The sequence below is a fragment of the Vicugna pacos genome, chromosome 32, assembly GCF_048564905.1.
Source record: "Vicugna pacos chromosome 32, VicPac4, whole genome shotgun sequence".
Lineage (NCBI taxonomy): Eukaryota > Metazoa > Chordata > Mammalia > Artiodactyla > Camelidae > Vicugna > Vicugna pacos.
The window spans coordinates 13,321,708-13,333,486 of NC_133018.1; the positions used below are offsets into that span (position 1 = coordinate 13,321,708).

The 11,779-nt window shown below is 46.3% G+C and overlaps 1 non-coding gene across 1 annotated transcript; it reads right to left on the reverse strand.

Annotated features, from left to right (window-relative positions):
* Window positions 1–2,839: 2,839 nt before the first annotated feature.
* LOC116276629 (U6 spliceosomal RNA) lies at window positions 2,840–2,941 on the reverse strand. The gene has a single exon (XR_004186116.1). It is a non-coding gene; the product is annotated as a U6 spliceosomal RNA (small nuclear RNA).
* Between the last annotated feature and the right edge of the window lie 8,838 nt (window positions 2,942–11,779).

Here is an 11,779-nt window from a genome sequence, read left to right on the forward strand (position 1 = left end):
AACTGAGAAGCAGGGGCTGTATTAGCTCAGGCATAGCTGGATCCAGGCTCTCCATTAAGTCTCCAGGGTTTCCTCTCCCCATCTCTTTGGCTCTGCCTTTCTCTGTTTTGTTTTCATTTTGAGATTGGCATTTTCTACCTGTTTTACATTTTTGCAAAGTCAAATCAAGACTTTCTCTTGGTTGCCTCAGTAAAAGTTCCAGGGTCAGGTCTGGTGGGTTCTGATAGGTTCAGATGCCCATTGCTAAACCAATGACTATGGCAAGGGGGATAGAACAGAACAATCTGATTGCCCAAGCCCCAGTCACGTGCTCACTGCTGAAGCCTAGCCAAGCCATACAGGCGGAGTGAGAGTGAGTGGGCCCCCAAAGAATACTGGGGTGCTCTTACCAGAAGGAGGAATGGATGCTGGGAGGGCAGAAAGCCATCACTATGAGTGTCCTACACTCCCACGTCATGCTGCCAGGAAAGGCCAGGCAGACCTGCACACAGATCCGAGCTCTACCTCCTCCATGCAGCTGGGGACCACCTCCAGGACCCCCTCATACTCTATCTAGATCTGGGACTCTAGTCCCACCCCCCCGCCCCATGAATTCATTCATTTGGTGGTTTTCAAAATGTGCATTCTTGGGTGCTGCTGGAGGGAGGAAGACAGTGAATGGGAGCAAGGAAGACGCGTGACAGAAGCTCAGTGGCTGGGACTATAGGACCCCTCACTGCCCCTATTTCAACCAGGTGGCAAATCTCATGTCCATTTGTATATGTACCTTTGCACATTTTTATTTAAACAAACCGCTCCTCATATTTTTAAACCTGAAAATCTGATTTTTCTGCAACCCCTGTCCACTCACACAGTCACAAATGAGGAACAGTAACCAGAAAGAAGCACGAGCCTGACCAAGGCCACATGTGCCGCAACAAAGTGCAGAGTCTGAGAAATCACACCGCTGGGCTCCCGTGTCCTGCCCTTTCCACTCACAGCTTCGCAGGTGGGTTGGAGATCTGTGGACAGAGACCACTACATACAACCCTCCAGCACACATCACTGGTTAACCAAGGACGCGAATCTTAACATTAATAGAGCAGCTTCCCAGAGCAGAGCAGAAAGAGGAAAACTTTGTGTGGCTTTTTGTCTGGTCTCTGGGGACAGGCAGCTACTGGGGACTCTCTCAGTAGGAAACATCCTGCCAGAAGGGAGAAAAACAGCCAGATTCTGCTACTCCCGCCTCATACTCTGAGCTTACATCACCATCCCAGAAGAACCTACATGAGCAAGCCATGTGCTTCTGTTTAAGATGTTTACAAACAATTCCTCTGCTCTGTCCTCCCATGTCTGGAAAGCTGGTCTCTGTGCACCAGCCCTGCCACGCATTTCAAATCCACCTCTCCTCTGTGCCGGTCACTGTTAATCATCACAGCTAACCTTTCTGAGTGCTTACAATGCTCCCGAAAGTGTGTGCTAAGCACTTGACAGGAACTGTTTGATCGAGTCCTCCCCAGAACCCTGTGCAGGGGGTATTATTTTCATCCTTATTTTACAGGTGAGGAGATGAAGGTGCAGAGAGATGAATTAATTTCTCCAAGCTTCAAACTCAGGCAATCAGAGTCAAGGGCATGACCTCTTGGTTATATTGCTACAGGAGGTGCACAAGGAGTGCTTTGGACAAGGGAGAAGTAGACTGCAGCCTCACCTGTACGTAGACAGACCAGGAAGTTCTCCACTCCCTTCCACCATCCAGGGGCTTCCAGCTGAGCCTGAGGACCACTGTGTTTTCCTTTTCCCTTCTCTCCTACTATCTTGCCTGGTGCCTCCTGCAAACACACACACAGCGGATGCCAGGGGAGGAAAGGCTTACCAGGTGCCGGCGGAACACAGCTAAGTCGGGTAAGGAAACACATGGTCGCATCACTTAGACTACCTTGCAGCCGCTTATTGAATTAGTGTGATTCCTAACATCTTCAACTTGGATCTCCTCCAGGCCAGCCAGCTGGTGCATTCAGTACGACTCAGCTCGCCTTAACTCAATTAACTAAGCCGGGCTGAGCTGAACTCAACAAGTATTTCTTAAGCACTGAGCTGGCTGCAGGGGGAAAAAAAAAACAAAGGAGGGCAAGACTCAGACTCTGCCAGACTCTGCCAGACTCTGCCCTTAAGGAGATGCCTTGCGCTTTTAATGGATAAGATGGTGCCATGTTTTCTAAGTACCACCATCGTACTCCCCCTGTGCTATGATTTACTTCATATTTTTCTTTAAATAAAGGAACATTTAAGGAAATTAATTTTCTTCTTTAAACTTAGATAAGTTCATTTTTTCCTTATTGAGGTGAAATTGACATAACTTAAACGCAATCATTTTAAAGTGAACAATTTAGCAGCATTTAGTATATTCGCAGTGCTGTGTAACCACCACCTCCATCTAATACCAAAACATTTCTATCACTCCAACATAAAACCCCATACCCACGAAGCCGGCTCTCCCCGTGTTCACCTCCCATTAACCCCTCATTGCCACTAATCTGTTTTCCGTCTCTATGGATTTGCCAGTTCTGGACATTTTATATAAATGGAATCATACAATACATGATCTTTTGTGTCTGGCTTCTTTCACTGAGCATCGTTTTTGAGGTTCATCCATGCTATAGCCTGTGTCAGTGCTTCCTTCCTTTTTATGGCTGAATAATACTCCATTGTCAGCATCCACCACAGCATGTTTATCCATTCATCTGTTGATGGATAATTGAGCTGTTTCTACCTTTAGGCTATTATGAATGCTACTATATAAGTTTACTTCATTCATTCATTCATTCATTTAGATATAATTGATATAATATAACATTGTAAAAACGAGGAACGCCTCACATATTTGCATATTATCCTTTCGCAGGGGCTAATCTTCTCTGCATTGTTCCAATTTGGGGATTTTTGCTGCCGAAGTGAGCACTGAATGTTTATTTCAAAAGGAAAATTTAATCACTACTGTAAATAGAAAACCTGTATTCTTCTAATGGAAAATAGAATGGATACGTAACTATTAGAAGTAAAAATTCCATACTTGTAGCACATAAAATCACCTTGTGCACTATCAGATGCAGTAGTAAAAAGCCTGGACTCTGGATGTGGTCAGTCTTGACTCTGAAGCCTGATTTTGCCATCTGTGGGGACCCTGGCTGATGTCCTGTCCACAGCCTCAATTTTCTCATTTGTAAAATGATAATACAGTTGACTCCTGAATATCATATGGGTTAGGGACATGGACCCCTTGCACAGTTGAAAAATCCAAATATAATTTTACAGGTGTCCCTCATATCCACAGTTCTGCATGGAGGATTCAACCAACCGATAGCATAATACTGTAGGATTTACTGAAAAAAAAATCTCTGTGTACGTGGACCTGTGTAGTTTAAACTCATGCTGGTCAAGGGTCAGCAGGACTTGTAATTGCTTCCTTGAAGTTGTTGCAACAATTAAAATCATGTCAGGTCTCAGCATTGTCAGGCACGTAGTAAGCACTCAGCATGTGGACGCTGGTAGGTGGGCTCACAGGTCATGAACAGGACCAGGAACAGTACAAAGGGAGAATGCGCTCTGTGCCAGGAACCGGGTGAAGCACTTGTGTGTGCATTATCTCACGGAACCCCCACAAGGTGCTACAAGCAAACTTATCACCTCCATTTTACAGATCAGAAAACAGGCTAAGAGAGGTGGAGCTGGTTGTGGAAGGTCACAGAGCAGAGACTTGAGCTCTGGGAATATGAGAAGTGACCCCGAGTCCACTGGATTGTCAGGCTGACCCTGAGCACAGATGATTAGTTGCAAAAGGGCTGCGTGAGTCCTCGAGGTCCAGATCTGGCAACTCGCTGCAGCCCCAGCCTGGGGGCTCCATCTTTGCTGACCTCCTCCCAGCTGTGTCCCTTTAGCAAGTCACCCTTTCTCGGGTCTGCCAAGACGAGGCTCCTCTCATCTTTTCTAGTTGACTCATCTCTCAGAGTTAGTGGGATTCACCTGCCCTCCTTGTACCCCACCACCCCTCAGGGTCCCTCAAACTGCCCCTTTGCTCTGCAACTTCTTCTCTTCCATGCTACATTAGAGCCCTCGGGACTGTCATGCAGCCTCTCACTAATTATCCACTGTTGCTGCAGAAATTAGCAAGTCTCAGGTTCACATGTATCCATCACATTTTCATCGACGGGAGGTGTCTGAGTCAGTTTCAGGCTGTGTGGGGAGTCCTGTCCCACCTGAGGATGACACTACCAGCAAGTTGTATTGATTTCCTGGGGCTGCCATCACGAATCAATGCCAATTTGGTGGCTCATAACAACAGACATTAATTCTCCCACAGATCTGGAGGCCAGAAGTCCGAAGTAAGGGTGGCAGCACACTTACTCCCACCGAAGGCTCTGGGGGAGGGTTCTTCCTCATCTCTTCCATTTTCTGGGGGCTTCTGGCGTTCCTTGGCTTGTAACCACATCACTCCAATCTCTGCCTCCATCTTCACAAGGCCTTCTCCCTGTGTGCCTCTTTTCCACCTCTTACACAGACACTTGGTGTTGGATTTAGGGCCCACCCTAATCTAGTATGATCATCACCTTAATTACCTCTGCAAAGACCCTATTTCTGAATAAGGTCACATTTCAAGACTCCAAGTGGACATGAAGTTTGGTGGGATGCTAGTCACCCCACTATGGAAGTCCTCAATTAGACTGATGTTCTTTGTGACAGGTTACTGTGTATTTGAGCCCAGTGGGTACGAACAGAAAAGAGCTGACTTTCCTCCAAAGACAGTCATCAGCCATACTCTTACAGATCTCCCTCTCCCAGCCCTTAGTGGCACCCTGGGCAGGTCCTGTAGTTTTCTAGACAGTTTCCGATAATCGTTAAGTCCAGTCCAGGTCTGGCCAGTTGAAAACATCCACCTTAGCCCCCACTCTCCAACTCAGTTTTGCCCCAGGGCCTAAGAAACCCAGGGTCTAGCCACCTCTTGCCCTGCTCCTCCCCTGTGCTTCTGGTTCTCAAGGTGCACCAAACAGGATGATTCTGTGGGCTACCAAATTTGACCACTGCTGCATTAAACCAAGTTGCCCAGATGTCTTTACTTCAGACTCATTTGATGTGAGAATACACATCAAAAAGCAGGTAGTTTCCAACCTTATTCAACCCAGGAAACTCCTTTTCCACAGAACACCCCACCACCCTGGTGTTCCCCAGAGCATGTGTTGGGAAAAGCCACACTACATAAAATAACAGCAAAATGCAAAGTACAGTCACAACTATTATGGGTGCAGGGCAGTAGAAGACAATCTTTTGGGTAAATATATCAACTCTGGAGCAATTCTGTGATTTATTCAGAAAGTTGGCTTCTGGATCATGGTGGACAAGACCCAACTTGGCTGGAAGACTGCAATCCCTCGGCAGAGCCGCATGGACAGCTAAGCGGGCCAAATTTCACTCTGAGAAAGGACAATTCTTATACTGAAAGGCTAGAACTTTTAAGAAATATTTACGTTACAGTATAGTCCTATAATGTATGCAATCAGCAGAATCATAATAATAAGTACACTAATGTAATAGTGATAGAAAAGATAGAATAAACACACATACAGGCCAGGCAAGGGTTCACCTGCCTTTCTGCTCCAGGTGTGGATCAGGGGTCTGTGCGGTAGTCTCAGCCCTAAGTACCTCTCAGCCCCCAGGGTTGAGTCCAGTGCTTAAATATCTGCTATTTTCATATAATACAGCCTCTAAAATCTGGTGTTCAACTGAGCATCAACAACCTTTTCCAACAGCATAGAAAACCCAGCTGTGTTGGACTGACTGGGAAAAACCAATTTAACATCTCTCCAAGGGCCTTCAAGGCTAACTGCTGATCATACTCTGAATTCTAGTAACTGTAGAGCTCCACTGTCACCTCAAAAGTGACTCCCCTGTAGTCTCAAAGATGAAAAGAAACTGGTTTTGTCCATATCGAGAAGGCAAATATTTTCTGAAAGCCAGGACCAACCCTACAACTGGGTTCAGGAGGGGCCATCAAGGTGGTAAGATTTGAAAAGTCAATCACATCACTGCAGTCCCGTTTCCCATTCTATCCTTGCCCCATACTAAAAAAGTCTAGAGGGAAAAAAAAAAAGTTTTAATCTGATGGTGTTACCTGAATGGGGTAACTCTTCAATCCTCAGTCGTCTAGCAAGTTTATCAGTCTTTCCATTTAGCCACCAGCCTCTAAGGGCCAGAGAGGGCAGGGATTCAGAAGGTTGAGCAGGATGGGGAACCCTGAACTGGTTCTCACTCTCTCAATTTCATCCCCTGTGTAAAAACTCCCACAGCCCACAGAGTGATGACCAGGCTCAAGGACCTTTGTCTGCTGGACCCTGCCCACCTCATAAGCTGAGCCCCCCTGGGGCAGGGTCTGGTTCTCTTTGATCCGCAGGTCTGCCCAGCACCAAGCACAGATTTTGGCAGATGAGCCAGAGCACAAGGAGTAAATGTCAGACGAGTATAAAAGTAACCTAAAACACAGGTACCACACGTGCAAGTCTCAGCACTGTGTCACGTCAAAAATGGTTTTGAATTTAAACTGGTGAGCAATTTAAATCTTTACCAAATTTCTCAAAGAACACCCCAAAATTCCTACATATAAGGTAAAGCAAAACTCTAGAACTTTTGTATCCCTCCTTCACAGCATCTGGCCCTCAAATCTCTCTCAAATTCTCTCCAACTCTCCTTCAGATCTAACTTCCCTCATTTTCCTTCCCATCTCCCTTTCCAAATGCAGCTTCCACTTTTTTCTAGACACACAGGGTAGCTGGTTAAAAGCATGACCTCTGGGGCTCACCTTGCTGGGTACAAACTGAGGTCTGTCACTCCACTGGCACAGGAACCTGGTAGGTGCTCCCTATGGTAAGGACTCCATAAATGTGAATTGTTATTTAAAACCTATTAGCTTCTCCACTATTCTTTTTTTTTTTTTAACTTTTCTCCACTTTTCCATTAATGCAATAAGAAACATGCATGGGTTTCCCAGGGCTGCCAAACAAATCGCCATAAACTTCATGGCTTAAAACAACAAGAACTCATTCTCTCACAGTTCCAAAACCAAGATGGCAGAGGGTCCATGCTCCCTCCAGAGGCTCCAGGGGAGATCTCTGTCCCTTGTCTCTTCCAGCTCCTGGTGGCTGTCAGCATTCCTGGGCTTGTGGCCTCATGACTCCACTTTCTGCCTCTGTCTTCACCTGGCATTCCCCTGTTGGTCTCTCCTCTCTGTGTCTCATGAGAATATTTGACATTGGATTTAGGGCCCACCCAGATAAATCCGGGACAATCTCATTTCAAGATCCTTAATTTAATTACATCTGCAAAGACCCTTTTTCTAAATATGGTCACATTCACTGGTTCTGGGGGGTGGGGTGGTCAGGATGTGCACACACCTTCTGCAGAAGCCATAATTCAATTCACTACAAAATGACATTGGGTCCTTCCTCTGGTGGGTAGTTGGCGGGGATAAGGCTGTACACTCCTGTAATTTTTTTTTTAATTTTTGAATTCTTGTCATGATGGATAAATCAAGCAGCCAGCATCAGGTACTTGGGAATGTGGAAGGTAAGAGACAAACAGCAGAGAGGCACAGGCAACTTCTCCATGTCACTGACATTCATCAACTCTTTTTAAACGATGCAAGTTTGCAGCCACAGCACACCTCATTGCAAGGTCTGCTGCAGCCTTTGGAGGTGAACTGGGTGCAAGAAGCAGTGAGTTTCAGCCACAGGGTGTGAGCCTCAGGCAGACACATTCTGTTGAAGAACCAGGGACAGAGCATCTCCGCTTTCCCACTGAGAGTGGTGAGCTGCATGCATCGCTGGCTGGGGGGTGGTTCAGGTTAGTTATTTATTGATATCCTGTGTTAAGATTCCTGCCTAGGCTGAACTGAAGGGATCCAGGAGGCAGTGACTTCACGCGACTCAGATTGCAATCAGCCAGCCTCTTGGCGCATGTGTTTATCCACCCAGAACTATTTTTGGTGTGTGTTCATAGACAGCACACACCAAAGTATTTGGTATTTGAGATGCAAGCGTTAAAGATGATTAAAGTTAGCTGCTAATGAGCATGCCTAGAATAGATATACTCTGTGTGTGTGTGTCTGTGTGTGTGCGGGTCCCATGTGTGTGCTCTGTTGTGTGTCTGCCAAGCAGATGTCTACAAACCTGCCCTTAGGTGACCTCACCAGTGTCCCAGATCAGCTAAGATGTCCATGGACAGAAGACAGAAATGCATGAAAACTGGCTTGTCTCAAAATACTGCCTTAACAGACATCCCATCTCCCCCAGCTATACCCTGCCCATCCTTCAAAGCCTAGCCCATTCCGCCGTATCAAAGAGCCTCGCTTGTACTCTGAACTCCCAGACCAGGGATAACAAATAGGTTTCATCCCCAGTACTAACCTGGATCCACCTGGCAGGGATTACCTGGAGCACCGTGTTGAGCCGAATGCTCAGAACATTCAGACCATACCAATAGCTTCAAGCCTTTATATGTCCCCGTTGGCTAGCCCAGAATCTGGATGGAGTAGGCACTTAAGAAACACTTGTTCAGTAATTAATTTTCATTGTCTGGACCCTGAAATTAGGTCAAAAGAAAGGTTTCTCTCTGTAGTACAATCCCCGAAGGGCTCCCAAGAGAAAAGCCTGGATGCCCACTGAAGGGTTGGGTGCCTGGGCTTGCTGGTCTACCCTCCATCTTCCCAGCTCTTCCTTGATTCTGCCAATCTCATTGACCAAATCCTGTATGTGTACTGGGGTGGCCCCCTCCAAGAGAATGACCCTGTAATTGTTGGGCAAAATACTAACGTCAAGCTCATCCATCAAGCCTTCCTCTAATAGTAGTTTTGTTTTCCTAGTGGAATGTAGTATCCTCAAGAAGAGACACACATACTATGAGGCTTTATGTAGGCTGGTTTCTAGCTGTGAGCTATGGACCTGAAATGAGAGTTAAATTGATGGAGAGCCACTAAGCGATTGCCTCTGAATCTGGGTGTCTGTAAAACCCAAGTATTGACAGCCCTGAGTGGATATGTTGCAGGCTGGCTCTTCCAGCCTTGATTGAGGCGCTCTCTCTCTCTCTCTCTCTCTCCCGAAGCAGCCCAAAAGAATGGAAATAGGATGGCTAGTCGATTGTTTTCACAGTCTGCACGACAGACCGCCCCCACAACAAGACTCTAGGTCAAGTGCTCTTCTCCACTCTGTGGATCGAGTGGGGAGAAATTAGCTCTCGGTGGTATTCCCAATTATGGAGAAAACGATTCCTCCCTGGCCTGGCTGTAATGTGCCTGGCAATGGACCAAGAGGCAGGAAGCCTGTCTCCTTCCCCTGCCTCTCTCCTCGTCTCTCGGTATGACCTTGGGAGGGGACATAACCGCTCAGCTTCTTTGCTGCTTCGTCTATGATGATCCACCTTGTAGCACTTCATAGTCCTGCTCTAGGATAAATGAGACTAGCCTCTAAAAGCCATCTTTTCATCTCCAAGAAAGATCAGAACCAGGTAAATGCTAAGGATAATCATTTCCTTTGTTTATGCTGTATGCGTTACTAACTTGTGGGATTTTTAAATAATGGCAAAAATGAATGGATTACATTTGTTTTTTTTTTTTTCCCTAGGTGCCTTGAGGCATTTCCAGGGTGTTGTATTATTATCACTCACCTTTTTTATGGAGTGGATATTGTTGGGCCCATTTGTTACTCAGCAAACTAAGGGACTGGCTTTGAAGTGTGGATGGGCTGGAACTCATTTCTACACTTCATCTAGGGTGGTGCTTTGCTGCTGACGCACAGATCCCCAGGGGACCCTCAGGGTTATTGGCTTAGCCAATTATTAAGCCTCATCTCAGATATCTTCCCACCCTCCCTCCACTCCAGCTGACTTTCTGTTACTTCTTTACAAGCACCAAATGCTTTTCCAACCTCCAACTATGCACACCTGTTCTCCTCTGCATGGGAGGCTCTTCCTGCACATGCTTCCTCTGACCAATTCCTACCCAACCTTCAGGCCTCAGCTTCAATGTCACCTTTGCAGTGAGGTCTTCCATGACCCCCAGGCTTTGCCAAGTCCCCCCGTTCTCTGCTCTCAGAGGCACTATATTTGTCCTTTACAGAGCTTATCACACTTGTATCTAAATAATTGTTAGTTTAATGTCTGTCTTCCCCACTAATGGTAAGTTCCATGAGGGCAAAGATCTGTTTGTCTTGTTCATTACTATGACTCTAGAACTGAGCAGGCACTCAGTAAAAATCTGCAGAATGAGCAGATGGATGGATGACAGATAGAGGTATAGATTATGGATGGATGGATGGACGGATGGAGTCTGTTTGTATATGAGACTGATCCAAATTACCAGTATTCATCATCTAGAGAAAGTTTTAAGTTCCAAATGTTCCGAGAAATTTATGGATGCAGACCTAGGATACATGTCCCACAGAGTCTCTGGGGAGAACCCTTCTTTGCCCCATCCTAGTTTCTGGTGATGGCTGCCCATCCTTGGCATTCCTTGGCTCGCAGCTGCGTTACTCCCATCCCTGCCTCCATTGTCACATGGTATTCTCCCTGAGAGTCTCTGTCTTCATGCTGTTTTCCCTCTTTCTATAAGAACAACAGTCATACTGGATTAAGGGTCCACCCTACTCCATTATGACCTTACCTTAACTAATTATATCTGCAACAACTTTGTTTCCAAACAAGGTCACATTCTGAGGTACTCCGGGTTAGGACTTCAACATATCCTGGCAGGGGGCACTCAATTCAAGCCACAACAATCTGTGAAACAGCGATGCCTCTCCCAGGTGTGTACTGTAGACACCCCTGCCTAGGATGACAAGGAGACATGTGGGAGGATGTTGGTGGCAGCCAGGTTTGTCACAGCAAGGAGCCAGAGGTGACCTACCCATCCATGTTGGGGGAAATGGATAAACCAAATGTGATAAATGCAGATGATGGGATAATACGCAGTGGGCAGGAAGAATACACTGAATTTGCATCTGTCATCGTGGATAGATCTTAAAATATAGTACGAAATGAAAAAAGTAGGAACTAGACTGAGATTTATGATACAATACCATTGACATAAATTTAAAACACACACCCAAAGAACAACATTATATATGTTTCATAAGCACTGGAAAGTGGGTTGGAAGGATTTATTTTGAATACCCTGGAGTCGCTGCCTGCGGGAGGCAGTGAGAAGTGGTAACACTAGATGGAGGCAAGAAATAATATGAGAAGGCACAAGAGGGACTTGAACAGACAGGTGCCAAATCCATGGCGTAAACGGTTGTGTGATTGTGCAAACGGGTCCAAGTTGTACAAAGAGGAAAGAAATCATGTAAGGGATTAATTAGTGACAATTGTGCTGAGGATTCAGAGGAGTCCAGGGTCTTACAAGTACACACAGCAGGGATACCTGATCTGCCCTGGAGCATCAGGGAAGACTTTGTGGAGAAAACAGTGTTCACCACTAAGACTTGGGGAAGAATTGGAGTTGTGCTGGGTGGTGAAGAGCAGGACGGAAAGTTCCAGGCAGAAGGACCAAGTGCCTGGGTGCATCAGCCTGCATCAGCCCGCACCTCTGCTCTGCCCTCCTTGCCACCCCTAAGGAAGGAAAGGGGACAGAGCTGGTGGGGGTGTGTGTCGCCCACTCAGATGCCCACACGGACCAGGTGGCAGAAATGAGTAAATGATGCAGGCACACTGAAACACTGCCACAAAGAATTAGGGGTCTTCCTCGATTTCAACACCACAG